At 38.0% G+C, this 14,965-nt stretch overlaps 1 long non-coding RNA gene across 1 annotated transcript in view; it reads right to left on the bottom strand.

The window, feature by feature from the left end:
- The window catches only part of LOC110830285 (uncharacterized), a 122,374-nt gene extending 113,475 nt beyond the window's left edge, over nucleotides 1-8,899 (bottom strand). The window contains exon 1 of the long non-coding RNA XR_015532680.1: nucleotides 8,750-8,899. This is a non-coding gene — a long non-coding RNA (uncharacterized LOC110830285). The remainder of the gene's footprint in view (nucleotides 1-8,749) is intronic.
- Nucleotides 8,900-14,965: the final 6,066 nt, after the last annotated feature.

Here is a 14,965-nt window from a genome sequence, read left to right as displayed (position 1 = left end):
GAATTATTTATCGTTTTGAAGCTTTATATAATTATATACACCTGAGGATGGTTCATTTAGGAACCGAAACATGTCGTGAAACATGAAAAAATGATGGTCTAATGTAAAATCGAATATTTCGATAAAGAACATCATTTAATATTTTAAAATATTTTAAATGTTAATTATTGTAATATTTTAATATTTAATAAGAATTTATTGTGATTAGACGGACAAGATTTAATATATACTTAATATATAGCAGTTATGTCAAATTTCAAAACTGTCAAGACCCCACTAAACCTCAGCATTCTTCCTTCCTTGGAGCATCGTAAACTGTGCGTGATCTTTACCCGATTCGAATCCAAGCACAGATTTAACATAGCACTAATTCACCTGTGACCGTGTTTTTCATCACTTTAAATTCTTTTAAATTCTACACAAAATAATTTATAAAGGTAAAAATTAGAAGATAACTGTCTTCTGGATTGTTACGCCGTGTAGTCTGGTAGAAGTTTACCGACGTACCAGAGGTCCTTGCTGCCTCCATCATCAGGGCATCGCCCTGATATTGGAGCTATTTTCCCAAATAAATTTTAATACTACCTGTTCACTCCCAGTCTATCTTCTGCTTTGGACGAGACTTCCTCATCACATCTTTGTATTCGTATCTTATTTCTCCCAACTAAAGAAAATATCCAGTCCTTGATTTAACCACCCAAATAATATTGGATAAATGTTCGTCCATTTATCCCGTGTATTATGCATTTAATTAAAGTGTCTCAGGTCAAGATTCTAGCCTTAGGTCTTCATGAATACAAATAATTCATCAGTCACAAAATAAAGAACATGGTTTCGTAATAAACTTTCACGGAACTTTAATTCTGTGAGAATGATTCTGATCTCAGCAACGCAAAATCTTATTCCACTAATCGAGAGGTAATTTAACACTGATACAGAAACAGCTAATGTCTCTAAAATTATTCTTCGTCATGACTTTTTCCATCGTCTGTTCTTTAAAATCTCGACGTTTCGGAGGCTGGTTCTGTCTCCGTCTTCAGGTGAGAGGTATCTGCCAATATGTATTTCCCCCAGATGATGATAACGTTGAAGCAGGGTGACGAATCCAGTTTTACTCCCACCTGGGGAATATACTGTCCTGATAAAGACAACCTATGGTCTTCCTCAGTCACTGAAGTCAAATACCACACTTAACTTAGTTTTGATCTTGTATATTTGGAGGAATATGACTGTCTGCTGGACAACGATTCACCGCCCTGATTATGAAGGCAGCAAGGACCTCTAAAACTTTCGTAGAGCCAGATAATAGGTAACTGAGAATAACGTGGTAGGAAGCGGTCGTGGCCTACTTCAGTTAATCAGCATCGAGATTTGAAATCGCGACCTTCTGAATACTTAGGAGTTCGGGCAGCGGTTCAACCGCGACGATGATGGTGGCAGAATCAAGAAGCGAACTGAAGACGAGAAGCGTGTCCTGTAATCACGGCGAAGGGCTTCCAACCCCGTTCAAGGGGTGACATCCGCTTAGGATTATTATGCACTGTTAGTGGTGCACACCCTCTCAATATTTCGCCAACGACCGCCCCAGTCCAGCTAATCCAGTTCTCTCCCCTGTCGACTCTTTCCTCTTGTGTTTATTTATTGATGGTAATAGATTATGACACGCCACGCGCCTCGCTTTGTTAGCCCAAACTGCGGGACGAGTAACCAACATATTTTTCGGATTATTTATTGGTTCAACAGTAGCCGAATGAATGTACCAGAGGCCGTGTGCCAATGCAAAATGTCTAGTCTAGTGTACTGGCTGTCTGAGACCCAAATATTTCATAATCACTAATTACAGAGGAAAATTCATTACGCCAGCGTATTTGTCTGTGTGCGAACTTGATTTTATATCGCCTTATACGTCCTTTCAGCCTGACTTCCTCCTTATTGCCTTTTCTTAACGAAAATAATAAGTTTATGACAGAATTATACTATATCTTTCCCCTTTACAACGTATGAAACAAAAGACAGATTTTTACGAAATTTGGCATGAGCGTAATACCGCTTGAGGTCGCACTGACATGTAAACGAAACTGGAGGCCCTAAATTATCTTCGAAAAGCACAAAAATTTTGTTAAGGTCGATTTTTTTGCGGAATGTGAAAAAAACATGGCTGCCGTGAGAGATTTCTGATTTAACTGTCAGTTTGACAGCGATAAGTAATAAATCTCTGCAGCTAGGAATATGGGATTTTGTACGAAGTTTAAAGTATGAAAATTCCTACACATGAAGGTTTAACATCACAAATTTAACGCAGACAAAATTTGTACGTAAGTAATGAATTTTTTTCCGAAAAAATAATTTTATAATAATAATAACGCACATAAATATTTGCTGTAAATAAATTAATCTTTACTTTTACAGAAACGCTAGGTTTTTTTTTTTCTATTTTGACCAATGCAACTGAAACAGAACTGAAACCCTTAATGTTGAAACCCAAACAAGAAAATATTTAAAATTCAGTCCGTACCGCAAAGAAAACACAAGGCTTCTCCTTTACAAATGTCAATTGGTTAACGCCGTTTAATTACTGTTTATTCTGAGAGTCATATGAAATACACATACTCTAAACAAATGAGCGACTAGTTCAACGATGCCCGCGCGTGTCGCTACTTACGCCGACACAGGCCAGAACTCTGTCGTTTAGCACACGGCCCGACCCCTTCTGAACTTTCGAGTGCGCCGTTTAACGTTGTTTACTAATAAGGCGGCCTCCATCACGTAACTGAATAAAAAGTGAGGAGCTCTACATGAAAGATCAGTCAACAGCTAATTGCTCAGAATATTTATTATTTAATTTGTTCCTGAAATTCACTTTACTGCATTTGTTGATAAACTGTTAACAAAAGCACGCAGATAAAACTGAATGAAACAGCGCACAGTCGCTTTGTGTTCCGCGCGTGCGTACTAGAACGCATGTAAGTTATTGTGGGAATCCAGATCATCACAAAAGTAGCGCACGACGTTTAATTTTTGAGATAATGACCATCAATTTGTAAGCCTTTATTTACGTGCGTACTGCCCATAGTTCATTTGCTGGTTATTTATTTAAAAACGATGCCAGAAATTAAGACCACACGCCAAAAGCGACAGATGATACAATGACCAACTAATAATAATTATTAAGGACACGGAAGGAAGCGGTCGCGGCCTAATTGAAAGTATTAAACCGGTATTTGAACGGGAGGACTGAGGAAAACCACTAAAACTCTCAATAAAGATAGGAGGTCTCCAGGCCGAGTTTCGAACCCGGTACTCCCCCGAATACGAAGCACGAATGCCAACCACTCGGCTGCGACGATAAAAATATACGCCATAAGGGGACCCTGATGATGGCGGCAGCAAGGACCTCCGAAACGTTGGCAAACTTCTACTACACTACACGGCGCTACAACTCAGAAGACAGCAGTAAAAGTAATAATTCAGTTCAATTCTTTATTCTAACCCAACCTAACCCAACGTAACCTAACTTAATCCAACCTAACCTAACCTAAACTAAACTAAACTAACCTAACCTAACCTAACCCAACCTAACCTAACCCAACCTAACTCAACAGCTGCAGAAGCCAATTTACAGAGTCAGCACAAATAGATAAAATACGAGGTGCGATCGGAAAGTTTCCAGACTGTGTCAATAGAGGGCGAACCGGATGTAGTACGAGCTTCTGCCGCTAAGGGGTGCGGCCTACATTCATAGTGAATCAGTGTGCCAGCCGGCATCATCGAATTAGCATTTGTTTCTTAGTTACGGGCGTTTTGGTAGTGCATTACACCGACCCTCCTGCGATTTCGGAATGGCGTGTGCATCAAATTTTGCCAAAGACTCGCCAAAACGGCTACGGAAACCTATGAAATGCTAAAGCAAGCATTTGGGGAGTCCGCAATGGGTCGTGCACAAACTTTTGTGTGGCATTCACGTTTTAAAAATGGCCGAACCTCTGTCGATGATGACGAGCGTTCTGGACGACCATCTTCGAGCACAACGCCCGAAAATGTTACGAAGATCGACGTCGTACCATCAACGACTTGTGCGACATTGTTGGGATAGGCTATGGGACCTGTCAGCTGATTTTAAAGGAGGAACTCCACATGCGACGCATCCTGTCTGAGGACCAGAAGCAGAATCGACTTCTCGTTTGTCAGGAGCTCAAAGATCTTGCAAGAACCGACCCCAACTTCCTTTCTAAGCTCCGTGTGACTTCTTCCTCTTCCCAAAGATGAAAATTCAGCTAAAGGGAAGGAGATTTGAGACGATAGAAGAGATTCAGGCAGAATCGCAGATGGTGCTTGACAGGCTGACAAAGAAAGATTTCCAGGCTTGGCAGCGGCGCTGGGATCGTTGTGTTCACTCCCAGGGGAACTACTTCGAGGGTGATGGATGAATTTAATACCTGAGATAAGTGTACGGGTTTTTTATAGGCGCAGTCTTGAAACTTTCCGATCGCACCTCGTAAATACAGTAAACAGAAAATAAAAGTATAAAGTAAACTAAATATTCGTGCCAAAGGAAATAATTACTTTCTCACGTCGGCACACTGCCTTCGAAGGACAGCAGGGGTGCCAAAAACGTCCAGAAATCTGCGCATGCCATTTGCTACAATGACGCGCCTAACTGAAGGAATTTCCTGTAGGCTCAGCGTCCACGATGAAACTGTAATACATTTTGCCCTTGAAAGTGATAATGATTTTGATTAATAGGAAGAAATAATGCATCGAGGCTGCCAAATTATAATAGCAATGTAGTTCATGTTCACATCCGCACAAACACAAGTTTGTAATAAACTAATGAGCTGCCTTCAGGCAACGACTGCATTTCAAGAGATGGGCCTAAACATTTTGTAAATTAGCAGAGCCTCGCCCTTTCTCTAATTACCAAAGAATACGCTCTGTTGCCGCTGTTTTTAAAATAATTATTGTTATACGTAATTTTTTTCAACTCACTTCCTGGGAGAGGAGAATGTAATATCCTTAATTAAAAGTGATCCCTACAGGAATAAAATTTCACTGCAGGTAAGAAACTATGAGATGTTTATCTTGTTACAAACATCAAACTTCAAACGAGAAAGTATTTTAAAACGTGAAATGTGTGGTTATAGAAGTTAAATACTCAATCTGAGACTTTACCGTTTAAATTACTTTTTGAATTAAACCGATACGTAATTAAACAATAAAAAAGCCTACGTCCTTTGTAAAAAATATGATTCCCTTGAATCAACTTCACGGAGCAAAGTTCTTCTTGAAAAAAAAACCAATAGTAGCTCAGGTAATTAAGAAATTTCACTCTTTTACGGAACCCGAAGGTTAAATGTCATTGGACCTCAGTCTGTTAGATTTAGATGTACAGAGTGACATGGAAAGCATTGCGCGTGCTCGTAAAATGACCAACAGAGAAGTCTTTATGTAAGAAATAGCTCCAGGATATTTATTTCTGTTTTGTGGTAGAACAGAATAGTAAACGAAACATAAGAAAACTTATATTCTGTTAATGAAGAAATGACGAACTAGAGACTGGAGAAAGACGCAGAATGTAATGAGAAAATACGAAGCTAGAGGACAGGAATGCCGGAAGTATTGTTACGAGCCTCAGAGGAAAGATATATTTTGTTTTGGCATACTCCTACACTAAAGTAAGTATTGATTAAAAGGAGAAAGTTATACTGGAAATGTACGTTACGAAAATAACAATTTATAAAATGACTGTCTTCTGGGGACTCATCCCCCTGATGATGGATGCAGTAAGTACCTCCGAAACGCTGATAAAATTCTACCAGACTACAGGACGGTACAACCCAGAGGACAGCCATCTTCACAGTCGCTTCCGTCAAATCTCACCTATCAACTACACTCATTTCTCCAAACGAATCTGCTGTCTCCATTTACAGGGTACTTCTAATACACGGCGCAACACCCTACATTAGGAATCACAACGTGGATTGTGCCAGAATGCAGACGAACACCGCGACTTCGTAATTATTGACGAAAACTAACGAATGATAAGAAAGAAAAAATGTGAAATTTGTATGTGGGCAGATAAGTCATAAACAAACCTATAATATAATTATAATTTCAAACATGGTGACAATGCGAAAGACTTATAATACTTTAGGCAAATTCATTGTAGTCGGGATCCGAATCAGTAGCAATAATGTTGGTAAGGAGATGGCTAAATCGCATGATTATTACTCTATAATGACCATCTAAAGTTTTGTGACTTTGATTCGTTGTCTTGGGTACGTCGTCTATGTGGAGACAGATAAAACAAAACTTCTGGTTTCCACGCTGGTTAATTACCGTGTTCACAAAAACCCACCACCGGAACCTAACCTAAGCCAGATTAATCCAATCTACACCCCCAAAAACTCCATTTCCTAAACTTCCATTTTAATATTATCCTCCCATCTACTCCCTTGTCGTCCGAGTGATGCCGTCCTCTGAGACATTACAACCAACAAGATGTGCACATTTTTCATCTTCCTCATGCGTGCTACATGCCCACCTCATGCTCATCCTCCTTGATATGGTCCTAATAAGATTTCGTTAAAAACACAAACAATGAAGATCCTCGCTCTACGTTCCTGTGACCTCATCCTCCTGAGGTCCAAATATCTTCCTCAGCACACTGTTCTCAAACACCCTCAGTCGTGTGTTGTTTCCTTAACGTAAGAGGCCAAATTTTAGAACCATTCAAAACAGCAGGTAGTTTAGTACAGCGTTTCTCAATCTATGGTACGCAAAAGTAATAAAATCAAAAGATAATATTAAAGTAAATAAGTTTTCCCAGAAAGCATTTGGTTCGTGGTACATTTAATTAGAATTAGTGGTAAGCCAGCGAAAGAGTTTGAGAACCACTGTTTTAGTACGATTTTAAATTTCGTGCTTTCCGTTGGTGGAATGCTCTGAAATGCGTGGTAGCAAGTATTTCCAGAGTCTAAATAATACCGGTATTATTAATGCCCCCCGCCCCCCCAAAAAAAAACATTTGAAGAACTTCATGTTGTCCTTACATCACGGTCGTACCGGAATACCGAATTGTCGTCCCAACGCAGGGGACATAACCGTACCATCGTCTCCCAGTAAGCTGATCTAACACGCACAAGCAGTTCATTACTCTATTGTCAGAGGATCCCTTTGTCCCCCGTGTAATAACCTGCCCTCCCGTGGTTCGGCCACTTCGCGTCATACATCCCTACCCGCAGGTCGCGAGCAGGAATGCATCTCGTATTATTACCTTAAGTTATCTCATATTAGAGATGCATCGCTCTCGCGTATTTATTCCCATGATTCCCAGTGTGACCAACTGTGCAGCTCTAAAAGCAGCGGTTCAATTTCGAATATTTCGAATACCCGTTTATAAAGTTTCTTTTCTCTTTAGGTGGATAAATATTTTTCAATTCGCGGTTGAAATTACCTCACTGTTTCATAAAACATCATACGAGCGTATTACAGTCTTACTACTCGTATATTTGTAATGTCTACTCACACAGAGAAAGAATTATTCTGAAGTGTAAGATATGCCATTACAAATAATACGTGTTTTAATTAGTAGAATTTAATTATAAAATACTTTACACCATTGGGTTTCAACAGCGACCTTTCAAACTCCCTGGTCGTAAACTTCCACACTTTCGTGGTTTCTGCACGTGTTCCCATGGGGACAGGTTTTGATTCTGACAGATTGTGGTGTTTCTTAGAACAGCGTTTCCATAAACATGAAAATATAGTAAACAATGGATCAACTTAATACTTTAATCATTCAAGAAGTAATTGGTCTTTGTCATTCTTTGAAGGCTTCGAAATGTAAATGACAATTCTGAAGCTTTATTACAGAGAAGGCTATTTCTAAAACTGAAACCAAATACATGACACAATTATTCATTTACTGAGTTAAATTCTTTATATAGAAAACTGTCAATCGAACACATGGCTTCTGTGATCCATGGCCTATCACTATATATAATTATTATAACCAGCAACCATACCCACCCAATTCCTTCTTCTGGCATACCAAATTTTTTATTTCATTTGAATCTAGCTTTACACAAATATTCTCCTATATTCTTTCAATCTATACAATATTATCATTCCTTATAATCTACTTCATCCTTAACAATTCTCATCCTCCAAATATTAACCTTGAACCATGCAAACTAACTACTCACATTTTTGTGTGTAATTTTGTGTAGGGGGGACTGCCATAATTTTACATACTATAAATACAATTCAATTTAATACACCAGAATTTACCTACGAATGAGTGCCTTCTGTAACGTATGAAGTGTAAAGAACAAGTTATTTTTATGCACAGGCAATTTAAAAAATAAATTTCTTACATTCTTCTCATGAACTACTGTTATGTTTGTCAATAAATATTATAGAATACGCAATTCTATCGTGATGAACAACATAGCAGGCACAAACGAGCTCAACAGAATACTACCAATAACGAAGTAATAACACGTTAAAACAACCACGTTCAAAACGCAGTAAATGTAAACTTTCTGAATACAAAGTTTGAAGGCACTAAATCCAGCATTAACAAGTAAACATATCGACTGACAAAGGAAAATTCTTTGTGCTGTATGCAGAGATCACGCACAAATCTAGTTATATCACTTACCCAACGTTGGCAGCAATTGTTTTCCAAACCATAATCTAAATACACGAGAAACAGTGAACGAAACAATTAGTATTAATTATGACTTACTTCCAGAGTCCTCACCGGAAATATGTTGTAATCAACCGATGACAGATCTGAGACTGGTAATGTTGATAAACTCTGACTGTAAACGTTAAAAAAACACTAGAAAACTCACTTTTCCACACAGAGCTTGACATCCGCCTTATGTCAAGACGCCATCTTTCACGGAAGTTCAGTACCAACATGACCAACCTAAAGGCGCAAGATTTGAAACCATTCGATGAACAACTTGTCAATAACACAGCTGTGTTATTTTAATTATGTCATCTTGGGTTGATCTCCCCATGTTACGTTCACTGACACAAATATCATATCACAATAAAATATTAATCATTTCTAATATCCGAAAAAAATATGACATTCTAATATCCGCCCATCCCTTCTGTAAATAATTACTAATATTATTACTACAACTATGGTAAAAACATCTTCCTAATCGTTTGGTATAAATTATCTTAAATATTTATTACCTGCTTCGTCAAGTCCTTCATTATTATTGACATTACAGATTTAAATTTCCTAAATGTTAGTCAAAATTTGCAATATAACTCAGATTTCAGAGTGACAACTGTCACTTTCAGGGATATACAAGCCGGAGAATGTGTGTATATAGAATGTGGTGATTCTGAAGAATAAAAATGCCTTGTAAGCAGAACATATGACGTGGGCTAATCAGGAAATAAGAAAATAATAATAAATATTTATTTAGAAATCTGGGCATGGGAATGGAATAATGTGAACAGTTGCTTAACGTTTCAAAATTTATAGCGTTAAGTGTAACAAGACGTATAGACAATGAGACGCCATGGAAGGTTCTAGAATAATTAAATTAATTTCGTGACGAATTTTTATATTCAAACAACTTTTAATAATATATTTTAAAATGCGATATTTTCTCCAAGAAAACACAGCCCTTCTAAATTACAAAAATCAATTTTTAATGTTTTAATGAAAAGCCAAGATGTTTATTCAGTACCAAACCAAAATATATATATAATGTGCCTAAATGCAATTATTCACGGTTGAAACATGAGGTGGGATATATGTATTAATATATAGTAACAATTTGAACTTTAAACTATTAAAGGCATGGGATTCTCACGGGGGAAGTATGAAGATGGTTGAAAACCACTTCCGTCATCAGGGCGATGATTCATCGCCGGGACTCCTGCACTCATAAGACCCTACCTGAACCATTTTAACTGTAAATCTACTCAAGAGGACCAATTGTGGTTCTGGGAAGGCCATCCCCTGAGACATTGCGGATTAATTACATAAATATGTAGCGACATTCGAGTTGTCAAATTTGTAGAATGTAAACCAACAAAATTTCTGACTTTTTTGTCCTTCTCAGTTTTACAAAACAAACCACTCGCTTTCATCAAACACCGAGGTTAAGAATGCGTGGAGTTATATCGCCACTTCCCCATACGTCAGAAAAAACTTATAATGACGTTCGTAAGTGATATAACTACCATGTTTTATAGATATAACCTCCGATAAATAATATGAAAACAAAATCATTTTGTAACCTCAATGCTCTGAACATTCGCATTTTATCCAAGAAACGAAAATTGTAAAAGATTAAGTTGTTTAAAATGTCATTACTAAATGCAATTAAGTCGGTTACAGGCAAATTCTAAAAACACGAAAATTTTTGAAAATCTTTTTAAGCACTCTTTATGGAGCTGTGAAACATTTGATGAGCCATCATACGCTGTGACCGTGATGCACTCTGTCGGACACCGACTGGGTTACTCACGTCTCTCTCCAATACTAGGCGGAAAATCGAATTAGCCCTGTATTGTACAAGCCACGCCTGCACCGAAGCTGTATTAACTTATTACAGGGCCGGATTGATGGAGTATAATCTGATTTCTCGGCACTGGTTGGGTGGTTCCACCATTGTGCTGGCTGTGACGCCGACAGTGGGTAGCAAATTAAGTTACTGCCAGACATTTAGCGTTTCCTAAACACACTATTCATCTACCAGAGAGAAACATGCCAGACCTAGAGGTCGACATAATTTCGCGGGATACTGACGTCTTGATCACGGATTCTCTGACATAAGCGTCTCTCAAACGACGCAACTGGACCGACATAGGCTACCCGCTTTCCAACACGACAGAGATGTGGCCTTCTGGCGTTCTTTACGCATTAGCATAAATTCAGAAGACCTCGTGAGCGTCTCTTGTCCTCCTGTTTATAGCATTTTTCAACCTAAAAGTTGGTACTCTTTCAAAATAATCGGTTCGAAAATTATCAGAATTTTGTTAAATACAATCTATCAGTTATTTATTGACAAATATTAGCTATAGGTGTATTATATTAAACACGTCCAGTGAGGTGTTACATTAATATGGTTTTGTAAAAAACATATCTTTTATCTGTTAAATACCTTTTTTTTTTGATTTGTATTTTATGAATTAACTTGGTTTTTTGCCACTGATGATGACCTCTTGAGGTCGAAACGCGTTTGGCATTAGTGTCTTTCATAGTGTAAAAAGTTTTGTTTGTATGCATACTTTATATTTCAAATATAAACTGCGGAAATTTTTATATTTATTTTTTATAGGCCTATAGGAAGGAATATTGCAAATTTTCCCAGAAATGTCGTCATACTCCAAACAACGTATACAATTTTGGGGCATAATATCGGGGTCTGACTACATTTCTAGACTTGCAGTGGTGTGAATATGTTAAAAGCTGCATCAATGTCTTCTCTCGTCACACAATGACGCTAAACTTCACGGGGGCGAAGTCATGAATCAACTACTTATACCAACTAATTAATTACATGGTATAGCGTCCTTGATGTGAAACTGATAGTCTCTCAGCTAGACTAGAAATATCTCGCCTTTCATGGCAATCGAAGGTTCATTTCCGTTCACAAGAGCCCACCACTGGTCTCCATCCTATAACAGATGAATCCGGTCACACCCATTCTATTTTCGTAAGATTAGTTTTTAATATTATCTTCCCACATACGCCTAGGTATTTTAGTGGTCTCTTTTCCTTGGGATTTTCTTACCACTGGGTGTCGAATTCCAATCCCACCTCATCGTCTTCAATTTGATTATCCTAATAAATTATAAATCTCCTCATTATACAACCGTAATCAGCGTGCTGATTCGTAATACAGTCGTATAATAATTTCATTAAATATAGATACATATTTTCGGTCACAGAATATCCGGTTGCGTGATGATATAATTCCACAAAATAGCTTATGACTTCCTCCTGAAAGTTATTTGACACTCCCCACTGGAGATAGCTTTTCAATCTCATTTTTCGCTGATACCAATTGTGGCAGAACGCGACTGTACACGGACTGTTCATTGCGCGCGTTAATAAACGGCAAATTGCTAATCACAATACGGACGCTGTCTGGAGCGGGGGGGGGGGCCAACGGGGGGTCTCTGCTGCACAGAGGAGCATTATTACGCCCTTCGTCCCTATATTACAGGATCGGAGAAGCCCATTGGGTCTGAGGCCAGCGCAGAATTATCACAAACAGACGGAAGGCTACACATATTCACAGATCCTTAGTTAGCTCAATCCCAAGTGAAATTTTTCACAAACAAATACTTAAGATACTAAGTAATTTGGCGGCCAAAATAAGTATTGGATTAATATTTCCCGTACGTGCAGATGTTTACAAAAAATTGTTTCAATCAGACTTTTCACAGTTGCAAAAAGTCTGTCTTGTTAATTGGACGAAATGTTTCGGCAACTATTTAGCCATCATCAGGTCTATATTTAAGTTGTCTGATAAACTGATGACAGACCAGGATGTTGTGGCTAACACAGGGTGGCTGTGTGTGTGTTTTATGAACGATTTAAGATCGAGGATTTCATTGTAATTGAACCACGAGGTCTATCAACGTCATTGCTCTCTCTATTCAGAGACCGGTTTCTGGGGTCCCTCTATACCCGATGATAAAGATAGATTTATTCTTGGAAACGATGTCATTTTCAAGACTCTAAAACCATTTAAAAGATAAAGGATAAAATCAAATACAAAGAAGGTATTGTAGTAATATATACCATCTCCAAAGGCATTCAGAGAAAGATGATTAATTCTATTTTGTACTTGGAAAGTCCCTGCCTACATTCTCGGTTCAGAGGCCGCCCATCGAAAAATTAACTTCCTGCAGATTTTGTGGACCTCGAAGCAAATTCTGAAGCATCACATCCTTTCCAATTACCACCCTCAGCCACCACCCCTCCCACATTATACGTTAAATACAATATGACACTCAGAATGTAAACCATCAATTTTTATAGCCAAAACTTATATTTTATTTTTGCTGTATATAAATAATTCAGTCCGTACCGCAAATAAAACACAACACTTCTCCACTGCGTAGATGATGTTTAGGGAAAATTCTCTGTTTATTCTTAGAATCATAAGAAACCACCAAAATCTTATTAGAAAAATGCCGAGTTACTTCATGTTAAAATGGGTTAAGTCACAAGTCTGGTGGCATCCATATTCCTGATGAAGGCAGTTCATACGAAAGTAAATTTCTTCCCAAATATTGTTTATCAATACAATTGTTTATTTGAAGCATTGAAGAATTGGGAAACTTCTCTAGACTATAATTAATAACCCCATAGTCATCGACATTCCAGCTTTGTTTTAATGGCATCGATCTGAATTGTCATGATCTCACAGCACTAGAATTGACAGAGGCCCCACACTGAAATTCCTCTGCTGGTAGCAACGTGCAAACACAATCGGCTTCAGTTCTCATCAAAGTTTACAGCGAATTCAAATCCTGCACTGAAAATGGTACGAGACCTTCCAATGCTTCCGCGGAATCCACTGTCATTGACACACGTTTTAATAACGCTGGAACACAGAATCCACTATCTGTGTGGACACAGCACTCAGCAATTCTCTCTGAATCCACAAGCAATTAAGAGTTTGCTAAACTCCTACACAAAATCTGGGTTTATTTATTAGTAGTAAAACATCGATTATAGGCAGATCGATTATTTTTACCACTATAAGACTATCGATTAAGTTAACAAACGTATAGACAATTCTCAAACAGAAGATAAGAGACAAAACTTACTCTAAGAAGCAGATCCCTTCTTGAGCTCAGCTACTCAAGGTCCTTACCCTGAGCAAATTTCTTCATAATCTGATTACATACTTTGATAAAAATTTTACATGGAAGGGCTTAAACTCAGGACACCAAAATATATCCTTATAGTCCTCAGAACTAACGGAAAGGACTAATAAACACAGCATATGTGTTTATAGCCACGGCTAGACAGAAGATAAGGCATGACGTATAAACACGTCATACACACTAAGTTAGAACTAACTCGTGACGTATAAACACGTCATATTCACTGGAGTGGTTAATGACGGCAAAACTGACGTACTTACTACAATACAACACACTTATAATGACCCCGATACAACACTTAACTTAAAATTTATCACTAGAAATTATATTATTTTCTGAATACATTTTGGTTTATACTGGCGTCAGCTGAATAATCACTCATGAATAAATAATTTCTATCACCTTCCCCATTTTCATGGCTCTTAGTTTCGGTATGGAGCCCAGATCAGATAAAACGCACCTTCTGGAATCCAAAATATTTTTCCTAAACAGTAATCTGGCACAGCTATAACATGGAAATTGCATTATTAAACAATGAAAGGAATATTCAGCGTCTAGAATGAGATGATTTTTAAGTAGATAGTTTTGAAGTAGATGTAGCCTTTAAAAATCCGCACCAGAATGCTTTCTTACAAGTTAAAGAGTGGACTGCAATGTAACGTATTGTTTTCGAACAGTTTTTGTTGAAATAAGTAAACTTAACTTTTAAACATGCTCATTGAACTGTTCTCATTTCCTGTATTTCCGTGCGTGGTCCATGGAGTGTCCATGTGTGCTCAGCAGACTGAACACTGAAGCAAACTTCTCATTAAAGGCGTGTTTTAAATTTTGCTATTGATTTTTCTCGACATTCTTGAATGGTATTTTCTAGTAACTTCACGTATTGTAATCTAAAGATCCAATATTCTTGTGTAAAGTTAGCAATTAAAAGTTTAAAAGAAACGTATTACGAGCTTTTATCCGTGCATCCGCCACTCCACGTGCTAGACCTTCTGTCCGTACGAATGAATGTAGGCCGCACCCCCTAGCGGCAGAAGCTCGTACTACATCCGGTTCGCCCTCAATTGACACAGTCTGGAAA

The sequence above is a fragment of the Zootermopsis nevadensis genome, unplaced genomic scaffold (assembly GCF_977971745.1).
Source record: "Zootermopsis nevadensis isolate Lab colony 2312 unplaced genomic scaffold, Znev_1.0 Znev_ptg000061l, whole genome shotgun sequence".
NCBI classification, from domain to species: Eukaryota; Metazoa; Arthropoda; class Insecta; order Blattodea; family Termopsidae; genus Zootermopsis; species Zootermopsis nevadensis.
Note: the sequence above shows the minus strand (reverse complement) of the source record. Positions and strands in the feature narration are given on the sequence as shown.